Raw genomic sequence first — 18,049 nt, 5'->3', positions numbered from 1 at the left:
GGAGCTTACAGGGAGGGTGGCCGCTCTGCGGCAGGAGACAGCAAAAAGCCGGAGCCGGAAGGGCGGGTCTAGGGGCGTGGTCTAGTCGAACGTGGGCGTGTCTGATAGAGGCGGGGCTTTCAGTGGTTGCTCTGGAAGGGCGGGGTCTACTCTTGGTGGGCGTGTCTGGCCAGGCGCGGGCGGGCGTGGCTGGGTCGGGCCGAAGTGAGACAGCGCAAAGGACCATGGGAAACGTGCCCCTATGACCCCGGCGGAGAGCAGTGTCTGTTACCAAACCTGTAGCAGTTTTAGTGAACAGGTGAGGGGAGGAAGGCAGTGTTTGAGGAAGAACTACGTAAGAACCCTTCGCCTGCCCAAGCCCAAGCGAGAACTTGATTTGTTCCCGTGGTCTCTCCCCTTATGTCGATCGACCCCCGACCTTCTCGCCTCTGGGGCTGTGTGAAGATGGTGAAGAGTGGCCGCCTAAGCGCGCCAGCCTGCAAAACTCCCAGGCATGCGGCAGTTAGTCGTGTGCGCTTGCGCGCAGGTCGAGGCAGGGCGGGACGGGGCGTCTCCTTCCGCGCCCTGGAGGCGGGGCTTAGGCCGGAGCGCCGCGCCCGCGGGCTGACCTCGTTGAAGTTGGCCCGTGACGTCACCCCGCCGTGACGCGTACGCAGTAGGAAAACTGTAAGTTTGCGAGGATCCTGCAGCTTCCTGGCTTGCGGGGCTCGCGGGGCCTGCGGACTGCCCGCTGTCGCGGTCGCGGTGTTGGCCGCGGGCACCGGGGCACCGGGAAGCCTGGGGACCCACGGTAGCTGCCGAGCGTGACGCCGGGCTGGTGGCCGCCCCAAGTGGGTGCGCGCCCTCCCTGCAGCGCCAGCTTATGGAGGCGAGGCGGTTCCTGAGCCTGGCTCGCACCTTTCCCGCTGGCCTGTGACAGCCTGGGGCGGGCGACTAAGGCCTGGGAACGGGGAACTGGCGAGGCCCTCCTTAAAATTCTTTGATAAAGTCTGGGATGGAGAACCTACTCAAAGACTAGCTGCCCGGTGTCCCTCTTCCCTTGGGATCCTGCGAATGCCCATGTCGCTGATGACAAATTACATGCTGTGTTGCCTCAAGCCTTTTTTATTCTCCTTTCCATAGGGCTGCAATGTCTTGAATCCCTGTGAGCTAAACTAAGCTATGTAATCCTACATAACAGTTAAAACACCATTTATTATTCTGAGGAATGTGGTAATCCATTTGTATGTAAGGATCTTTCTCAGGGCTTTGCCACCCACACACACTTATTCCAACCCATCGGATCATGACTTTTGAACCTGAAGGTATCTCAGCTATGGTATCAGTTGATCAGGAATCAAGAAATAACTGGTACCACTATCACAAGAGATCCTGGCAATACTTGTTCCCCTGGTCCGGCTCTTACAGAAAAAATTTTAGCAGCCCAGAACTAATACATTATACTCAACACAAATGCGTAGAGTCAGCTTGTTGCCTATATGGTTTAAAAGTCTTGCTTTCGGATGAGTGAGTTAGTTACAACATTGTAACACTTCCCAAACTCTGGAACAAGTACTCCCTAGGAACTTTGAAGGGAATATACACACCCTAGGAGGGACTTATACAGTAGATTAAGAGGCCACATTTTTGTGACTTCAGTGGAGAGTGTAAAATTCTTACAGAGGACCCTTTGAATCAAAACAGGGCTTCTGAGTTTTATTCTCCTGTTAGTAGTTTTCCAAAGACAAGTCACCTAAATCTTAGAACTTTTTTAAAAAAAAAGTGTGTCTCTAAACTGGAAGATGATATACAGCTATAAAAGCTATACAGCTTTTGTTACTCTTACAAGGATCAGATGAGACCTCGAGGGAGAACAGCTTTCTAAGTATGGCATTGTTGTTTGCATCAGACCCCACCCATGATGAGGTACCAAGTTCTGAATCAGACTTGCAAATGAAGTCTGTATTGTAGCTGACTTCCCAGGACATTGGAGAAGTAGACACAAGCAATGGACATACAAAGTTATTTGTATAAGTGCAGCGAAAGAAAGGGAGGAGGGATGTGAGGATCAGTGAAGGCTGGTTTGAATGAGTCCTTTAGGGCAGACTGTCCAAGGGAGGGGACATTGACTTGTTCTGAGGTGGGATAGGAGCATATCAGGAGCCCAAGTGGTGGCATTCAAGCTCCCTGGGAGACTAAGACAGGAGAAATACAGTTTAAGAAGTACCTTGGCTACAGATGGAGTCCAGGGCCAAGCTGAATAGAACTAGGACTGAGGAATATATAGGACTGAGGGGTAGAGCTCCTGGCCTGGGTTCATTCTCTAGTTGAATGTAGTGGATGGAGACAGTATAACCATCTGGCCTGCAAAGCTTACCATATGCAATGTACAGTTGTAAACACTGAATGTTTTACAACTACTTTTTTAGTTAAGAAAAAATACCTCTGTTTTTATAGATTAGGAAACTAGCACACATGTTTAATGTGTGCTCAAGCTAAAAGCTTTAGAGAGTCAGTCTTGCATATTTTACTAAATTTACATTAGGTTTATTTGGCACTGCTGTCATTTTTACCATTTGAATTTAGGTCATCTGATTTGAGAGGCTATGTTCCAAATGTCTATTCTGTCACAGAGCATGGTAAGAATGGAGAAAGAAGTGTTGGCCTTGTAACCTTGAAACATCTGATAGGGCTGAGGGATCTTTGAGTCTGGCAAAGTAGACATGTTACTTTGAAGTTAATGAAAAGCCACAAGACAGTTTGTGTCATAGGACTGGCATCTGTTTTCTACTTTACTCCATGGAGAATTAACTGTAGAGTCCTAGAGTGGTGGAGGTGTCCTGAAAGGGGGGGGGGGGGTAGGAGGAGGCTGGTGCTGTGGCTTCCTTGAGAAGGGAGATGGTGTGGTACCTTAGGCTGGTTGAGGCAGTTGGGGAGGTGACATTAAGAGCTGAAACTCAGACTACTGACAAGACTTACTGATGCCCCAGGGATACTAGGGGAAAGGAGAAGGAATAGCTCTCCAGGCTTGGGGTGGAAGAACTAGGAGAATAGTGGTGCTATGTTCTGAGATGAAAGGTTTGGGAGGAGAAATAAAAGTCTAGTTTTTAAGTTCTAGATGCTTGTTAGATGTAGCAATAATGAATGATAGTAATAATAATTAGCATAATGTATATATGAACTGTATTCCAGGCAAGGGTTTTAAGTATTTTTACATATATTCATTAATCCTTAAAACAGTTGTATGTCCTAAGAATTTCCTGTTTACATTTTGTATATGAGAAAATGGATGCACAGGGAGCTGCCTTAAGTCATCTAGTAGGGCAGGCTTTTGACCACTTATGTCAAGTCCCTGCCCATTGCCATGAGGTTGTGAGTGTTGGAAGTGGGATTCACACCCAAGTACTCTAATGTCCATACAGGTTAATGTCTGTAACTACTCCATTGTCATGTTGAGTAGATTTGAAATGACTGTGGCCAGGGATGGAAATACACATATTTTTGAAGAGACAGACTGATTTTGTTCATTTCTAATCCTTGGTTAATAATAAGAGGCAAGAGAAGGAACTATGCATGGTAAAACTGTGCAGGCTGGTTCTTCCTTATTTGACTGGGTGTTTGCAGCTAACATCCATTCTTCTGTATCTCATCTCCACGGTGTCCTGGGTTCAGAGCCAGTGAGGTTTTTGTCTCGTTCACATCTCTATGTCTACTCTTCTTCCATTGACTCGTTCATAGCTGGTAAGGGTGACTTTATATAAAGGGTATTGGTTAAGTTTGGGGAATTTGGAGATAAACATGATTCTCTTTCTGGAGGAGCATAGCATGAGGAAAAACCTGTGGGAATAGAATCGGAGTAGAAGAAATGCATAAATACATGCTGATGAGCTCATTCTGGCTTCTTGCGCCCCTTTCCCCTGCCCTACAGTTGAGAGATGGGGTGTGAAAAGGGCAAAGGAGCAAAAGAAGGCCTACACAATTGCATGATGGATTGGAAGCTCCCCAAGAGTCCTTTCGAACAAAAGAACTACTCAAAGTCTTGCATATTTTACTAAATCTGCATTAGTTTTATTTGGCATTGATAAAATTTTTACCAAATGAAAAAAATTCTGATATTTGCCTATCTCTGTGGAATGGTGACTTTTCCAGTTCTGGTACCTCAGTGTTGATAGTGCTCACTAGTAAAATAAGGAACTGGTTTGAAGTGTTGTTGCTTGGCAAGCGGTGGGCAGTGGAGGGGGCAGGTATGAACTACTTAGGCAGGTTTCCACTGCTCATAAGTGTGTCAGGCCAAAGGTCCATGTGATAGAATGTGAATTCTGTTATCCAACCCTTAAGATGGATATATAGACACCTTCTGTCTTGTTCCTTTAGGCCCATGGTAGCACAGTTTGGTGTGGGGAGGAACTTATAGTGGAAGAATTCTCCACTTCCTAGAAGTTCCAGCCCTGTAGGCTGGCCACCAAACCTTTTGCAAGTGAGCCTTTGGAAAACATTTGAGCTCTAAACCATAATACTTGTCATTCATTCATTCATTCATTCATTCATCTCTCTCTTTCCTTCATCTTTTTCAATGGATGCTTTAGCAATGAAGATTTATTTTATGTGTATGACTGTTTTATCTGCATGTATGCAAGTACACACAGTGTCCATGGAATCTAGAGGAGGGCATTGGATACCTCTGGAACTGGAGCTACAGATGCTTGTGACCACCATGAGGGTTCTGGGATACAAACCCTGGTCCTCTCCAAGAGCAGCAAATGCTTTTAACCACTGAGCCATCTCTTCAACCTCAAATTTCTTTCATGTTTTCATTACACACTGGATTAGCTACTTGGTTATACAATTGTTAATTTTCAAACATATTTTTTCTGTATCAGTTTTATATGTGATTTTTGGCAGCCTCTGTAAGATGTGGAGGACATAGATTATCTTCATAATTTGACAGGTAAGAAAATAGGTGCAGGTCAAAAGATTTGTCCTGTGCCAGGACAAGTTAGTGATAAAAGCAAAGTGACTTGGAGTTAAGTCTTAATATCTGGGACTACTTAAAGTTACTTATTACTGTTACTCAGTTTATCTTCCTAAGAATCCTGTGATATATAGCTATTATTCCTGTCATATAATGAAGAAACTGGTCTTTACCTCATAATATGTACTTTTATTTTTTCCATTGAGTTATACTGCCTTTCCAAATATTCCCATATTGTATGAACTTGACTTTTGGTTAAATCCACCAAATCTATTCTCTGACTACATTGGTCTCTTGGAACATGGACTTATATTGATGTCCCTGCTTGAGTCACTTGGTAAAGTCAGTGTATGTGATTTTGCCCAAATTTGATTTGGATTCCTTATTTTGCTAAACTGTACAGTAACAAGATTTGCTATTTAGAATTTTGTTTCTGAGAAGATGTAGGTCCAGAAGCAGTCTACAAAAGTAGACTGATTAGTATTTGCCTGTGGCTATATAAGGAAGTCTGTAGAAGCAGACCATTTGCTCTTCTGATTGAGTCCTGTTTGGGAGAGGACACCCATTTGTGCCCCCTTTGAACCCGAGTCTCTAGTATTCTTGTCAATGTGGCTTCAAATTTAGTTTTTTTTTTTTTTTTTTTTCTATGCTGAGCTAATCTACAGACAGAACGATATTATGGAGGTTAATGTATTTTCCTTCTGAAACAGACTTATCCTACTCTAAGGGGTATTTTACTTGTGGTGATAGTTACTTATTTCCTAAATTGTAAGCAAGAGGTTATCAGTTTGCTCCAATAAATATAGTATATGATTTTTGATTTTTGTATTTTATAAAAACCAAGCTGAGCCATCATTTTTATTAGCTGAAAAAGATAGCTATTTAACTATTAAGCAGCTATTTTGTTTGAAGATTATTTGATAGCAGTTAATTCTTGGTATTCATTTTAGCAGTCAGATGTTTTAATATTTTATATAATATATCCACTGATTGGGGTTGATAGTATGAGATTGTAAGTCTTAAGGGTGGGGAAGAGTTGCAGGCAAGGATGGTTATAATTATATGTAAAGGGTCTTGAAGAATTTTACCTTATATGAAACTGGATTGTTTTAACAAATATTTTTCTTACCCACAAGAAGAAAATGAGTAATATTCAAATAGCCAAAATATTAGCTGTGTTTTGGCATGAAGAGATCACTACAAATGGAGCTAAAGGAAAGATGGGATTGTATGTTACTTAAGCAAGAGACACCACAATCCAGGCGTTTAAAGAAAGTATGACGTTTAAAATTGGCTAATTTTCAAAGGTGACATAGTTGAAGGATTGGCTGACTTTAAAGTTGGAATTTGGAGATTGGCTGGCTTTGAGGTTTCCAAAGCAAGGCAGTGTTGCTGACTGGCTGAAGTTCTCAACTGAATTGTTGAGAAATGTTGAATAGACTTTAAAAATTGATTGAGTGTGACAATTGAAAACCAGTTTTGTGATTACCTATTTGCAGCCAATCTTTCTTTCTTGAAGAATATATACTTTTTAATGACATGTTAGCATATCAATGATAGCTATTGAGCTAATACAACATATTTGTGATCTTGCTTTTCTTTTGAAACTTAAAAAATGTGTGTAAAAAATATAAGTTGTTTCTGTGTTTTTTTTTCCATTCTCCTGATTATTTTATATTTAAGAGTCGGGCTGCTTTGTGAAATATTTAAAAGTTATATGTTATTTTTAGATGCTTTAGTTCTTTAAAAATTCTGGAAAGCCCCCCCCTTTTGTCTACTTTCTTGAGGTATTGTGTATCATGTACCCACCAAAGTCAGTCTTTATAGTTGTTCAATTACATACATATATAAAAGCTTGTTGGTTTGTTGTTAGATCTACAACTAGAATTGACTACTTTCAGAAGGCTAGCTAGACATTGTTTATTAACAGTTTACAAGTTTAATGACTTTATTGCATGCTTTTTGCATGACAAGATTGGCTGGATCATTTTTTAATATCTGTGAATCATTTTACCATAATTATTGTGTTATAACACTATTTAAATTATATCAGCTATTTAATATTTAGTATGTTTCTTCTTCAGAACGAAATGAAAATCTAAGTACTGGAAGTACTATAAAGCTTTTTTTTTTGTGAATTGATCTCATAGTGATATATTTTAGTTAGAATCTTTTTTTCTGTGTGGATGTTAAAATAAACTTATGGAATATTCATTTCAAAATTAGAGAAGACAAACAAAGGTTTTGGTGTAACTTCTTTGTGTGTATGCCTATGTTTATGTCTGTGTACATGTGCACAGGCCAGAGAACGACCTCGATTATTGGTCCTAAGGCACTGTTCACCTTGAGTGTTTTTCTTTTCCTTCTTCCACTCTCAAACTCGTTTCCTCTTTTCCTGCTTGCACACACAGAAACAGGACAGCTTGCAAATGGTTCTCTCCTTCCAACATATGAATCCTAAGGCACCAAACCAAAGTTTGATAACCTTGGTGGCAAGTGCATTTTCCCAAGGAACCATCTTGCTGGCTCCCACCTTGTTTTTTTTGTTTTTTGTTTTTTGTTTTTTTTTCAGATAGAGTTTTTAATCTATAGTTGGCCTGGAGTCTGCTGGTTCTGCCAGGCTGGCTGGCCAAGGAGTCCCAAGATCCACCTGTCTCTTTCTCCCCTTTCTGTAAATATAGGCAAGCCCCACCATGTCTGGCTTTTTTTGGAGGGTAGAGTAGGTTCTGTTGATCTAACTTTGGTCTTTGTGTTTGTGCATCAAGCACTTTGGGGATGCATGGTTACTGGGTCGTTAGAAGAGAGAAAGAACTTGTAGAAGGGTGAGTGGATAAATGAAGTCAGATCTCTAAAAAGGCAGAAGGCTGAAGGTCAGTGACAGTGCTGCCATTGCTTCCTCAGTGATGCCAGGAAGGAGGTGAGGACTCGGAAACGGTTGTTGGTTGAGGAAGGAGGAAACTGAGGGAGTCTGACCTAATAACCTTTCCTTTGTTTCTATAGAAGTGATGTAATTTGTTTAGTGAGGGCTAAGTAGGAAGCCTGGAAAAGTGGTAGAAGTTTGGATGTGATTCTGTGGGAAGTAAGAGAGGAGCTGATTGGAAGCTGCTACAAGAAGGACTGACCCAGGTGGGGTGCTGTACATTTGTAGGGTCCATACTCCTTCTACTTGGGCCTTTCTATAACATTGATTTCCAGATTGCATAGATGCATAGGTATCTAATAGAAATAGAAGCCAACACAAAGTTGAGAATTTAAGGTCAGAGAGTGGGCAAAGCTGTATGATTTGTTTCTAGATTATGTTGAAAAAGGAATGCAGCTGAGAGCATGCTTGTTAACACACAAGAGAAAATAGACAAGAAAGTAGAGAAAAAATGGAAGCTTAAGTTAGTTGTTCATTCATTCATCCATTAAATATTTATTAAGCATTTTTCTTTCAGACACTGTTGTAGATAGTGTTGCTACTTAAGTCAAAGAAGAGATGGAAATAGTGTCTGTCTTGATAGACATTAGTTCTGTGGTGAAGTGAATAGTGTGTGTGTGTGCACACACATGTGAGCATGACAAGTATATAGACATGCATACATGCACATATAAAATTTGAAATTGTAAATGTTACCAAAAAAAAAAAATGAAGAAGGGAAGGGAAAGAGTGATACAGATGCTGTTTTTAAACAATGTGACCAGAAAAAGGCTCTTAGAAGGAAATTACCTGAGCAGGCACAGGACAATATCCAGGGACATAATCATACAGGGACATTCACATGGACATCCCAAGGTTGGGAACAGCACTGACTCCTAGGAAGAATTGGAGTATCCCTGGCATTGGGGAATGTGAGCACAGAGGAGAGTGGTAATCAATTAGAACAGCTGAAAGGATTTAGAGTTTTACTGTGCCTTGGGGAAAACATTGGAAGGTTTGAATCAGAATCGTGTCAAGATCTGTCATACTTTTCTTACATTTGCTAGTTTTTGGAGAATTGATTGGTAATGGGAATTAAAGAAAACCGAAAAGAGCTAGAAAGACAAGAGATGATGGCTTTCAAGAGTTGACTACTTATTCAGTTGACTACTTCTAGGTGAAGAATCTTGCTGCTTGCTGCTCCTTTAAGTAGAGACACACCTACTCCACAATAGGAATTCTTCTTTGTGACTAGAGGCCTGACCCAGACTATTGGCTTACACCACACCCTTTCCTGTTTTTACCCTGCCCTTCCCAGCTTCATTATTCATTCTCCTATTTTTTTTTACCCTGTCTTTTACATTTGATAAGTATATGTGTATGTGTATATGTATATATGTATATATATATATATATATATATGGTCTTCCTGGCTATAGCTTCCTCTAGATTTGTTTTCTGACCTTTTATGTTTTGCAATTCAGCAAACTGCCTTTATAGCTTAGAGTTGGAGCAACTTGAAGCAACTCAGAGGGTTACTCCCAAAGACCTCCAGGCTCTAAACTCACAGTGTGAAAGAGCCCTATGTTGAACTGAGACACTGCCCTTCTTGGAGCTGGACATCCCTGAGGTCATCTCAGGCCATGCTCTCCCAGCCTAGTTTATATCTTCTTAATCCTTAGGCATGAAGTTTGCCACAAGTGGCATTGCACACTCAAGTTGTATATTGCTGCACAGAGGGCATACAGCATATGAGGTGGTGTATCTTCCCATGAGGACTTTACTTACTACCCTTTTCTTACTAAATTCATATAATTAAAATTAATAGACTTCTAGATACAGAACATGGGCTCCATCTGTTTTCAGGAAAGTCTTTATTGGTCCTAATTGAGTATTTTGTATATTTTACAGTAAAAGGAACCATGTATATTTTAGAAAGTAGTATTAGTATGAAATCCTTTTAACTTCTTAGAGATGCAGTTTTCTGTTTTTTTTTTTTTAAATATTTAATGGAGCTATTATAACATATTTATACAGCATTAGTAAAATCTGGCCAGGACCTAGGTTCTAAATCAGTACTAGTCTTTTCTGACTTAATAGAAAAGTATAAAATATTGTCTTTTTATGTGAGTTTGTATGTCTAGGTCAGAGAGCAACTTTCAGGAATTAGGTCTCACCTTCTACCTATTTTGAGGCAGGGTCTCTGTCTTCTGTCTTCTGCTACTGGGCTGCATCCTGAAAGCTAGTTGGCCCACTAGCTTCCAGGGGATTCTCATTGCTACTTCCCTTGCAGTAGGAGTGTTTTAAAACATGGATTCCAGTTTGTACTCAGGTTGTCTGTTGTGTTGGGATAGCAAGTAGTTTCCTAGCAATTCTGTTTCCAGGTAGCTACTTACGATAAATAAAATCACCCAGCCACATAATACTTACATGTTAAAAGTCATCATGCTGTTATTATAGTAATCAGTACAGCCCACCCAAATTTACCAATTATTACCAATAAATGATTTATAGATGAACAGAATGTTATATCTATGCAATGGAATATCATTTAACATTGAAAATGATGAACATCCTGACACTTGGTTTAACATGGATGAACAATTGGAAATGTGGTTATTAAGCTCAAGAGGAAAGAAAAATCATACACAGATGCACATCTGAGATTGGCATGTTGTTGCTTGTAGAAATGTCATGGGATTTAATAGAAGAAAGGGGTCGGTTTAGTAGTTAGAAAGTAGACTTTGGTTTGCTGGAATTTGAAAACTTATTGAAGTGACTATAAACTTGCAACAGGAAAGAAATTCTAAATTTTTCCCCCAAGAATAATTTCCAGGGATAAATTCTAAAGTAGAGAAGTCTTTGGAAAAATCACTCCTTCCTTAGTAGTTACCATAGGTCAGGTTAAAAATTCAACAGAATAAATTTAGAAGCATTAAAATAGTTTTTCTTATGAAAATTCCTCCATATAAACAAATATATTAAAAGTCTTCAAAATGTTAAAGAGTGTTACAAGTTTTGGGTTAAATGAATCCTTGTTCAGGTAGTGGAACTTAAGGGGGAGATTGACAGGAACGGTCACCATGAAGTTTGTGACACATGAGGTATGCTGTAAGAGAACCCCTGCAGCAGGAGTGGGCAGCTCAGTGTGGAGATCTCCCACAGTAACGGGAAGGGAAGGTTCTGATGTGTATTAGTGGGAAGACCCTGCAGGGAGAAGTTCAGTGTGGCTAGCCCATCAAGTTAGGAATGGAGAGTTGGGATGCCCTTGGAGGAAAGAACAAAGTCCATGACCAGGTGCTGTCCCCTGGGACTTAGTGCTAGTGGTGGTAGAGAGCGGTTGCCTTTTCCAGAGGAAACAATAGTATCCTGTCTTGATGTAGCTTAAATGGTAGTCTTAGGCTTACAGTGTCACAGGATGTTGATAGACTATCTCCTGTTGGGTTATTCATGCTTAATATTTCTATAGGATACATGCTTTAGACCTCCAAAGCTGTGCTACAAGTTATTTAGCTTTATACTGTGCTGATGCTGCTTGGATACACATATATTTTAGGGGTTTTGTTATTTGCATTAAACTTGTGCTTTTTCTGGTGCTTATATGGCTATAGTGTTGACTTTTCTGATTTGGTAAGAGTCAAGTATGTTATTTTACTGATGTCAGTGAAATTTATTTTCCTTAAGCAGATTTAGAAAACAAAGAAGTGTTTTAATAAATTATATGGCTTTCAGAAAAATGTTCTCCAAAGTTAAAGATCCCATCAGTAAACTACTGATGGTCATGAGTCTGAAAAATGAAACCAACATAGGAATTGTTCTAAGCAGTAAAATATTGGTATGTCTTCACTGTTAAAGTTATTGGAATTTAGAAAGGATTTTGGAGCCTCTTGTTCTGGTACTTTTCAAGGACAAATTTCCCCTATGAATTCTTACTTTCTTTTGGCCTCTTGAAGACCCTATTCTCTTTGTCTGTTTGTTCTTTTATCTTTTCTTTCTTTTTAAATTATGTATATGTGTGTGCATGTGAATGCAGGTGCCTAGACATGTAAATCCTCCTGGAGCTGGAGTTAGAAGCTGCCTGATGTGGATGCTGGGAACCAAACTAAGGTCTCTGTTAGCAGTGCATACTTTTTTATAGCTGAGCTCTCTGTCCAGCCAGTCTTTGTCATTTATTTTTCATAAGTCTTCCTGCCCATTATAATCTGTGATTACAATCACCAGAATGCTAATCCTCTGACAGTTTTGTTTCTTGTTGATTTTCCTCTTTGTTTAGTTTGTTTATACTTTACCCATGCTATTTCTTTCTCCTGTTTGTTTAGGGATAACTTACTCTTTCTAGAGTCTTCTCAAGTATAAGGTAATGGGAGCTTCTTTTTTTAAAAAATTGGTATTTATTATAGCTTCAGTTGTCATCTCTTCATTCCTTTCTTTAGCAGTATTTCAGAAGTGTCTGTTTTGAAATGTTGCACGTTAGTTTTCACTCAGAATCATTTTCTGATTCTCTTTATCATTTCTTTTTAACCCATTGGTTATTTAGGAGTCTGGGTTTTTTTTCTTATTGGTAAAGTATTTTCATATTTATTCCTGAAAATTCTTTCTCATAGTAATTTTCATTTGCAATCTACTGGGTTCATATACTGCATGATCTTAATCTCTTTAAGTTAGTGAGGGTTGTTTTGGATATGGCATGGGATTTGCTGTGGAGTGTTTCATGTCTGTTGAAGGTTCATGGGTGTTATTGGCCATAGTCCTACCATTTGTTTTCTTAAGGGCTCATGTCTTTTCTTTCTATTTTTTTTAATGTTACCATTTTCTCTTAGTATCTTGAAATTAGTCTCTTTTAGTGTGGCATTTTGATTCCTGTGATATTTTATTTAATTGATAATATCTTGAAGTTTTTAAATGTTTTTTGTTTTGCTTGTTGATTTTTTGTTTGTTTGTTTTGTTTGTTTCATTGTTGCTTACTTTCTGTTGGGGATTTGTTCTGGGACCCTCTGGAGATACCAAAACCCATAGATGCTCCTGTTTGTTGTAGAAAATAGCAAATATACATATCCCATATGTACACCATTCTGTGTACTTAATCATTTGTAGGCTCCATACCATGTAAGTGCTGCTAAATAGCCATTCTAATCTGTTGTCTTGTTTGGGAAATACTAAGAAGGAACAAACAGTCTGCACATGTTAAGCACAGCCACAGCCCTTTCCCAGATATTTTCAACTCTAAGTCCGTTGAAAATAAAGACATATAATCAGTAGACACAGAGGACTTGCTGACTTACTCTGTTCCTTGAAGAGTCTTTGTTTGATTTCTACCAAACTTAAGCAAAATAGAATTTCCTCCCTGCATATGTAACTCCATTTTACTTCCTTTATTTGTGCTATTATTATATATTAAATCCCTATATGTGAGAAAATCAAAAGTACATCATGATAACTTACATTTTATATAATCTACCCTTAGAAGGAACTGGAAGAAAGGAGAACATGCAAATGTACATAGTTGTATTAGTCTTTCTGTACTTCATTGGTGGATGTGAATTGGCAACATGGTCTACTCTTGACAGCAAGTACACATCATCCAAGGGTGGTAACTCAGCAGCACAACTGCAAGCTTCCTGTATTATTGAATTACACTTTGACAGAGAGAAAGGGGAAGAAGCATAGAATTTGAAAATTATTTTTAATCATGCACACAGTTACTTTTCATGGCACTTCTTTTTTTGTGATTTGAATTTTTGTGTGGTGGTTTTCCTTCTGCCAGTGCATTTGAACTCTTTGTCCTGAAGGCCTGTTGTTCCAGTTTGCTTCTCTTCCTGGAGGAACCTTGCTTGTACCGTTGTGTAAGAACTGGGGCAAAGGTACTGCTTCACTTCTCCCCAACTGACAGCTCTGCCTTCTCAGGGCTCTTGAGAGCAAGAACATTCTTGCCTTGTCTATCTGGGTGTGGAATCAGGATGGGCAGGAGTGCTAAATTCCTGGATTCTCTGTCTGCTGCACCTGGCATGCAGCTTTGCTACTGGAGAAAAGGAGCTCTGGTCTTTTGAGCATAGGAACAGTGCCTGTTCAGACTGCAGTTGGCAGTAAAGAACTAGGGAAAGACCAGCAGCACTCTGCCTTCCCAGGGGCAGCTGCATGCAGTGCTGAGGGGACAAGGACTGAGCCTGCCTGGAGTTATTTCATAGGTCACAGCTGGAAGCATGGGAGAAGTTAGGAGGGAGCAGGTTGTGGTTCAGTTGCCACCAACTAGCTCTTGCTGAGACTTTGTGGTTTTTCTTGAATGAATATTTATACATTTGTTGTATGTTCATAGAAAAATGTTCAGAGACTTTGAATGATTGCTTTGGATTCATTTTCCCAGTTAAATTATTTTATTGGAGAATTCTGTGCACTTCTCTTAACAGAATCTAGACTCCTATTTTTGCACACTTAATAGGAATTGATAAATTTTGTCACATTAGTCAGCTTATTAGTTCACAGATTCCTAGTGTTAGATTACTGTCCTGTCTCTGTAGTGTCCATGCAGTTTGAAGAACCTGCAAAGTTTGACTTTGACTCTTGATCCATTCTGAGCTTCAGTGTTTCCATATTTGTGGTACAGACTATTATGCTTTCTTGAATTCTGTAGGTCAAATTGGCAGCACACTGAGGCTCTGGCTCTTATCTGTATTGTGTAGAAGTTGGCAAAGCATGACTGATCTGAGTCATGTGGTAGACTTGTTACATCACTGATTACAGAGACCCATGACCAAATTCTGATGTATCCAATCTGAGGCAGGGAAGGCCTGAGAATTCCTGACAGGAAACTAAATGGCATGGAGGTTTCTGGTCTGGCATCTTAAGATCTTAGCTGACAGTTGTGTTTATCATATTCATTCATTCATTCATTCATTCATTCGTGCATTCATTCACTAATCTATTCCCTTACTTTCTCATTTAGCAGTTAGAATATTTTATAGACACTTTACCTTATCTGCTGTCTGGTTACTCAGTGATACAGTTTACAGAAGTAGGACAAATTCTTGACCTTTTTCTCCCTTTCTTGTATTGATGTTAGAATACTGAACTGGTTCCCTAGTATGTGAATTAGGAGAACTAGTAAATAGATAAACAGATAGGAAGAAAGTATGCAGGATTGAGCTGGCAGGCTAGAAACCCAGGCAGGGTGTTGAGGACGAGTTTCCTCAAAAAACACCAGTCTTTTCTAGTAAGACCTTTACCTGGCTGGATAATGTCCACTATACTATGGAGGGTAATCTGTGTGATTTAAAGTTCTTTAATGGTAAATATTAATCATGTCCACTTTTCCAGCATCTGGGCATTAAATTTCAGATAAATGAACTATCATATATAGGTTAACCTCTTAATTTATTGTTCAAATTGAGATTATATAGAAAATAAATAACATTTAACTATGATTTTTAGTATTATAAATTATAAGTAAATACAATTCTATATTATAAAATTTTAATTACTTAACTTAAAATTGTTTTGTCAAAATTATTGATAAACATGTATAATATTTTATTTCCATTTTGAATTCCAATTCTAAGTATATCTTAGTCCATTAAGTGACATGGTCTTTGGATCTAGTTAATTTTGATGTGTGATGTTTTTGCTTATTTCCAAGCTTTTCTTTTATAATAAAGTTTTAAAAAGATCATATTTTAAAAGCAAATTTATTCTATAAGCACTGATAAATGTACTGTAAGTACTGATAAACACCAAATAAAAGCTGGTTTGTTGAATTTCTTAACAGTCAAAAAATATAAGTGAATTTATCAGTTCGTTCAGTTTCTATTTCTCTTTGAGATAGAGTCTCAGTATGTAGCCTAGTCTGGCTTCAAATTTACCACCTTCTTACCTCAGCCTCACAAGTGCTGGGATTATAGATATGTATTACCATTGCCAAGTCATTAGTTTCTTAACCTTAAATATGAGTATTTATAATTGAAGTAATGCATTTAAAATGTGGTTGTATTATTTTTTATTATTTCATAAAACTTGAGTATTTCCAAATTGAATTTTATGGTTACTAAATTTGAAATTATTGATTTTAAAGTTACCTTTAGCTGTAAATCAGAATTTTAAATATTTAAAATATGATTTCATATTTGTATATACTAAGCTATCTGGTAAATTAAAAGCTGATTCTAACTAACCTACATTATAATAAATTTAGCTTTTTAAAATATTTAAATATGTAAATATTCCAGGCCATATATCTTCATAGGTATTATTGTTTTTATTCTGTGGATTATTTTTATTCAACAAAAGTTTTTACAAAACAACGCTTTTCACAGAAGTTGTATCTCTTTTAGAAGTCTTGAAAATGTTAGTAAATTTTCATGATGCTGTAACAAGTTATTTAAATAAAAAACCCAAATCTTGATTAGAAAAAAACCACAGACAACGTGTATCACTCTATGCAGGGTATAGGGGTCAAGGTGCTGACAGACGTGGGGAAGGCTCCTTTCTAGGTGCAGAGGCTTGATTTTGATCTTATGGAGAGGGAGAAAGAAAGGGGCAGGGATGGAAAACTAATATGAATATAGACTCACTTTTGTATGTGACCTAATCTAATTCCATTTCCCGTGAAGAGGACTTACCTTCAAAGGCCTTCACAGTGGGAGTTAGAGCTTCAGCTGAACACTTGGAGGGAGATAACATTAGCCTGTGTTTCCAGCTGACTTAACTTCAAAATGAAACCAAGATTTTTAGATTATGTGCTTATTGGAAATTGTCATTGCTCTTGATGATTTTACAAAGTGGCTCTTAAAGACTCAAGGCTGGGGAAATGGCCAGATAGATAAGAGCATTTGATTTACAAGGACCTGAGTTCAAATCTCCAATAGTCTCATAAAAATCTAGACATGACCTCTTGTGCTTGTGGTTTCAGTGTTGCAGGAAGGAGACAAAGGATCCTGAGAGCTTACTTAACAGCCATCCTAACCAAAACGGAGAGATTTAGGTTCAGTGAAAAAAAAAAAAAAAAAACTTGTCTGGAAGAAACACTTACATACTTTCATACACAAACTCCCACTCCATTGTAGTGAAACAAAAGCAAGTACTGCTGTGATGAAATGAATATTGTTGTTTAACTCAATATCAAAAATACTGTTTCAGCATTGATGCCTATGTATGTTTTGATTGGGTTCATATGCTTCTGTGAAAGCTGTTGTAACATACACTTGCTTCCATTTTGACTAGTGATGGTATATTACAGTGTATATGGACAGAATTGTGAGCTATTTGTGAACCCTAACGAAGTCTATGTTTGTTTCTGCTCTGTAATAGTTTAATTTAGCCAGAGAATTGTTTTTACTCTAATGCTGTGCTCCCTCAGTGTTTGTTTTGCTATTACCATGAAATTAAAGGCAGTTGATTTTAGTATTCACAGATTTTACTTTATGAACTTTTCTGTATTATTAAAATTTATTTATAACTCTGCCTTTTTTTTTTTTTTTTTAAAGCACAGAGTTTGGATTTTAGGTTGCTTGCTTTGTATGCTCCCAGAAGAGCATACACCTTCTGCTTGCACTGTAAACTAGTGCCAGTTTGCCCTCTACTCAGTGCTGGGTTTTTCTGTGTTTGAAGTGTATTAGTGGTTTTTCTGTTGAAATGACTATGGGATATAGAAATATAGTGTTTCTAAGTGGAAGAAGGATATGATGTGCCCTAACAGAAAGCACAAGTTCTATGCAGGCTTCATTCAGTCTTATGTTATAGTTTGTTGATTGTGTTAAATAATGTGTATAGAAATAAAAATTTATGGTCAGCAGTGATTAGTTTGATCAGCTGTTGAAAAGGGACATAGCCTCCCAGTGTACCCTCTAGACCAGTGGGTCTCAACCTTTCTAGCAGTGTGGCCTTTTAAAAGTTTTTTTTGTGTTGTAGTAACCCCCAACCATAAATTTATTTCATTGCTGTATTTCTATATTGCTATATTTCATAACTATAATTTTGCTACTGTTATGATTCATAATGTACTATAAATATCCGATATGTGACCCCCAAAAGGGCCATGACCCACGCTGAGAGCTGCTGCTCTAAAATTACTAGTGAATCACTAATTCATGGTCCATGTAGCTTCCTAAAGCTTCACTCCTTGTGACTAGTGCAAACTGACTGTAGTTTTTTTGTTTTTTTTTTATCTTTGTTGTTGGAACTGTTTTTAGCTGAATGTTAGTAAGCAAACA

General features: G+C 38.4%; 1 protein-coding gene across 1 annotated transcript in view; it reads left to right on the top strand.

Annotated features, from left to right (window-relative positions):
• Positions 1 to 263: 263 nt before the first annotated feature.
• The window catches only part of Znf438 (zinc finger protein 438), a 150,230-nt gene continuing 132,444 nt past the window's right edge, over positions 264 to 18,049 (top strand). Inside the window, exon 1 of the mRNA XM_034509668.2 lies at positions 264 to 666. The gene's annotated coding sequence lies outside the window, so the exon portion shown is untranslated. The remainder of the gene's footprint in view (positions 667 to 18,049) is intronic.

Source organism: Arvicanthis niloticus, chromosome 8 (assembly GCF_011762505.2).
Source record: "Arvicanthis niloticus isolate mArvNil1 chromosome 8, mArvNil1.pat.X, whole genome shotgun sequence".
Lineage (NCBI taxonomy): Eukaryota > Metazoa > Chordata > Mammalia > Rodentia > Muridae > Arvicanthis > Arvicanthis niloticus.
Note: the sequence above shows the minus strand (reverse complement) of the source record. Positions and strands in the feature narration are given on the sequence as shown.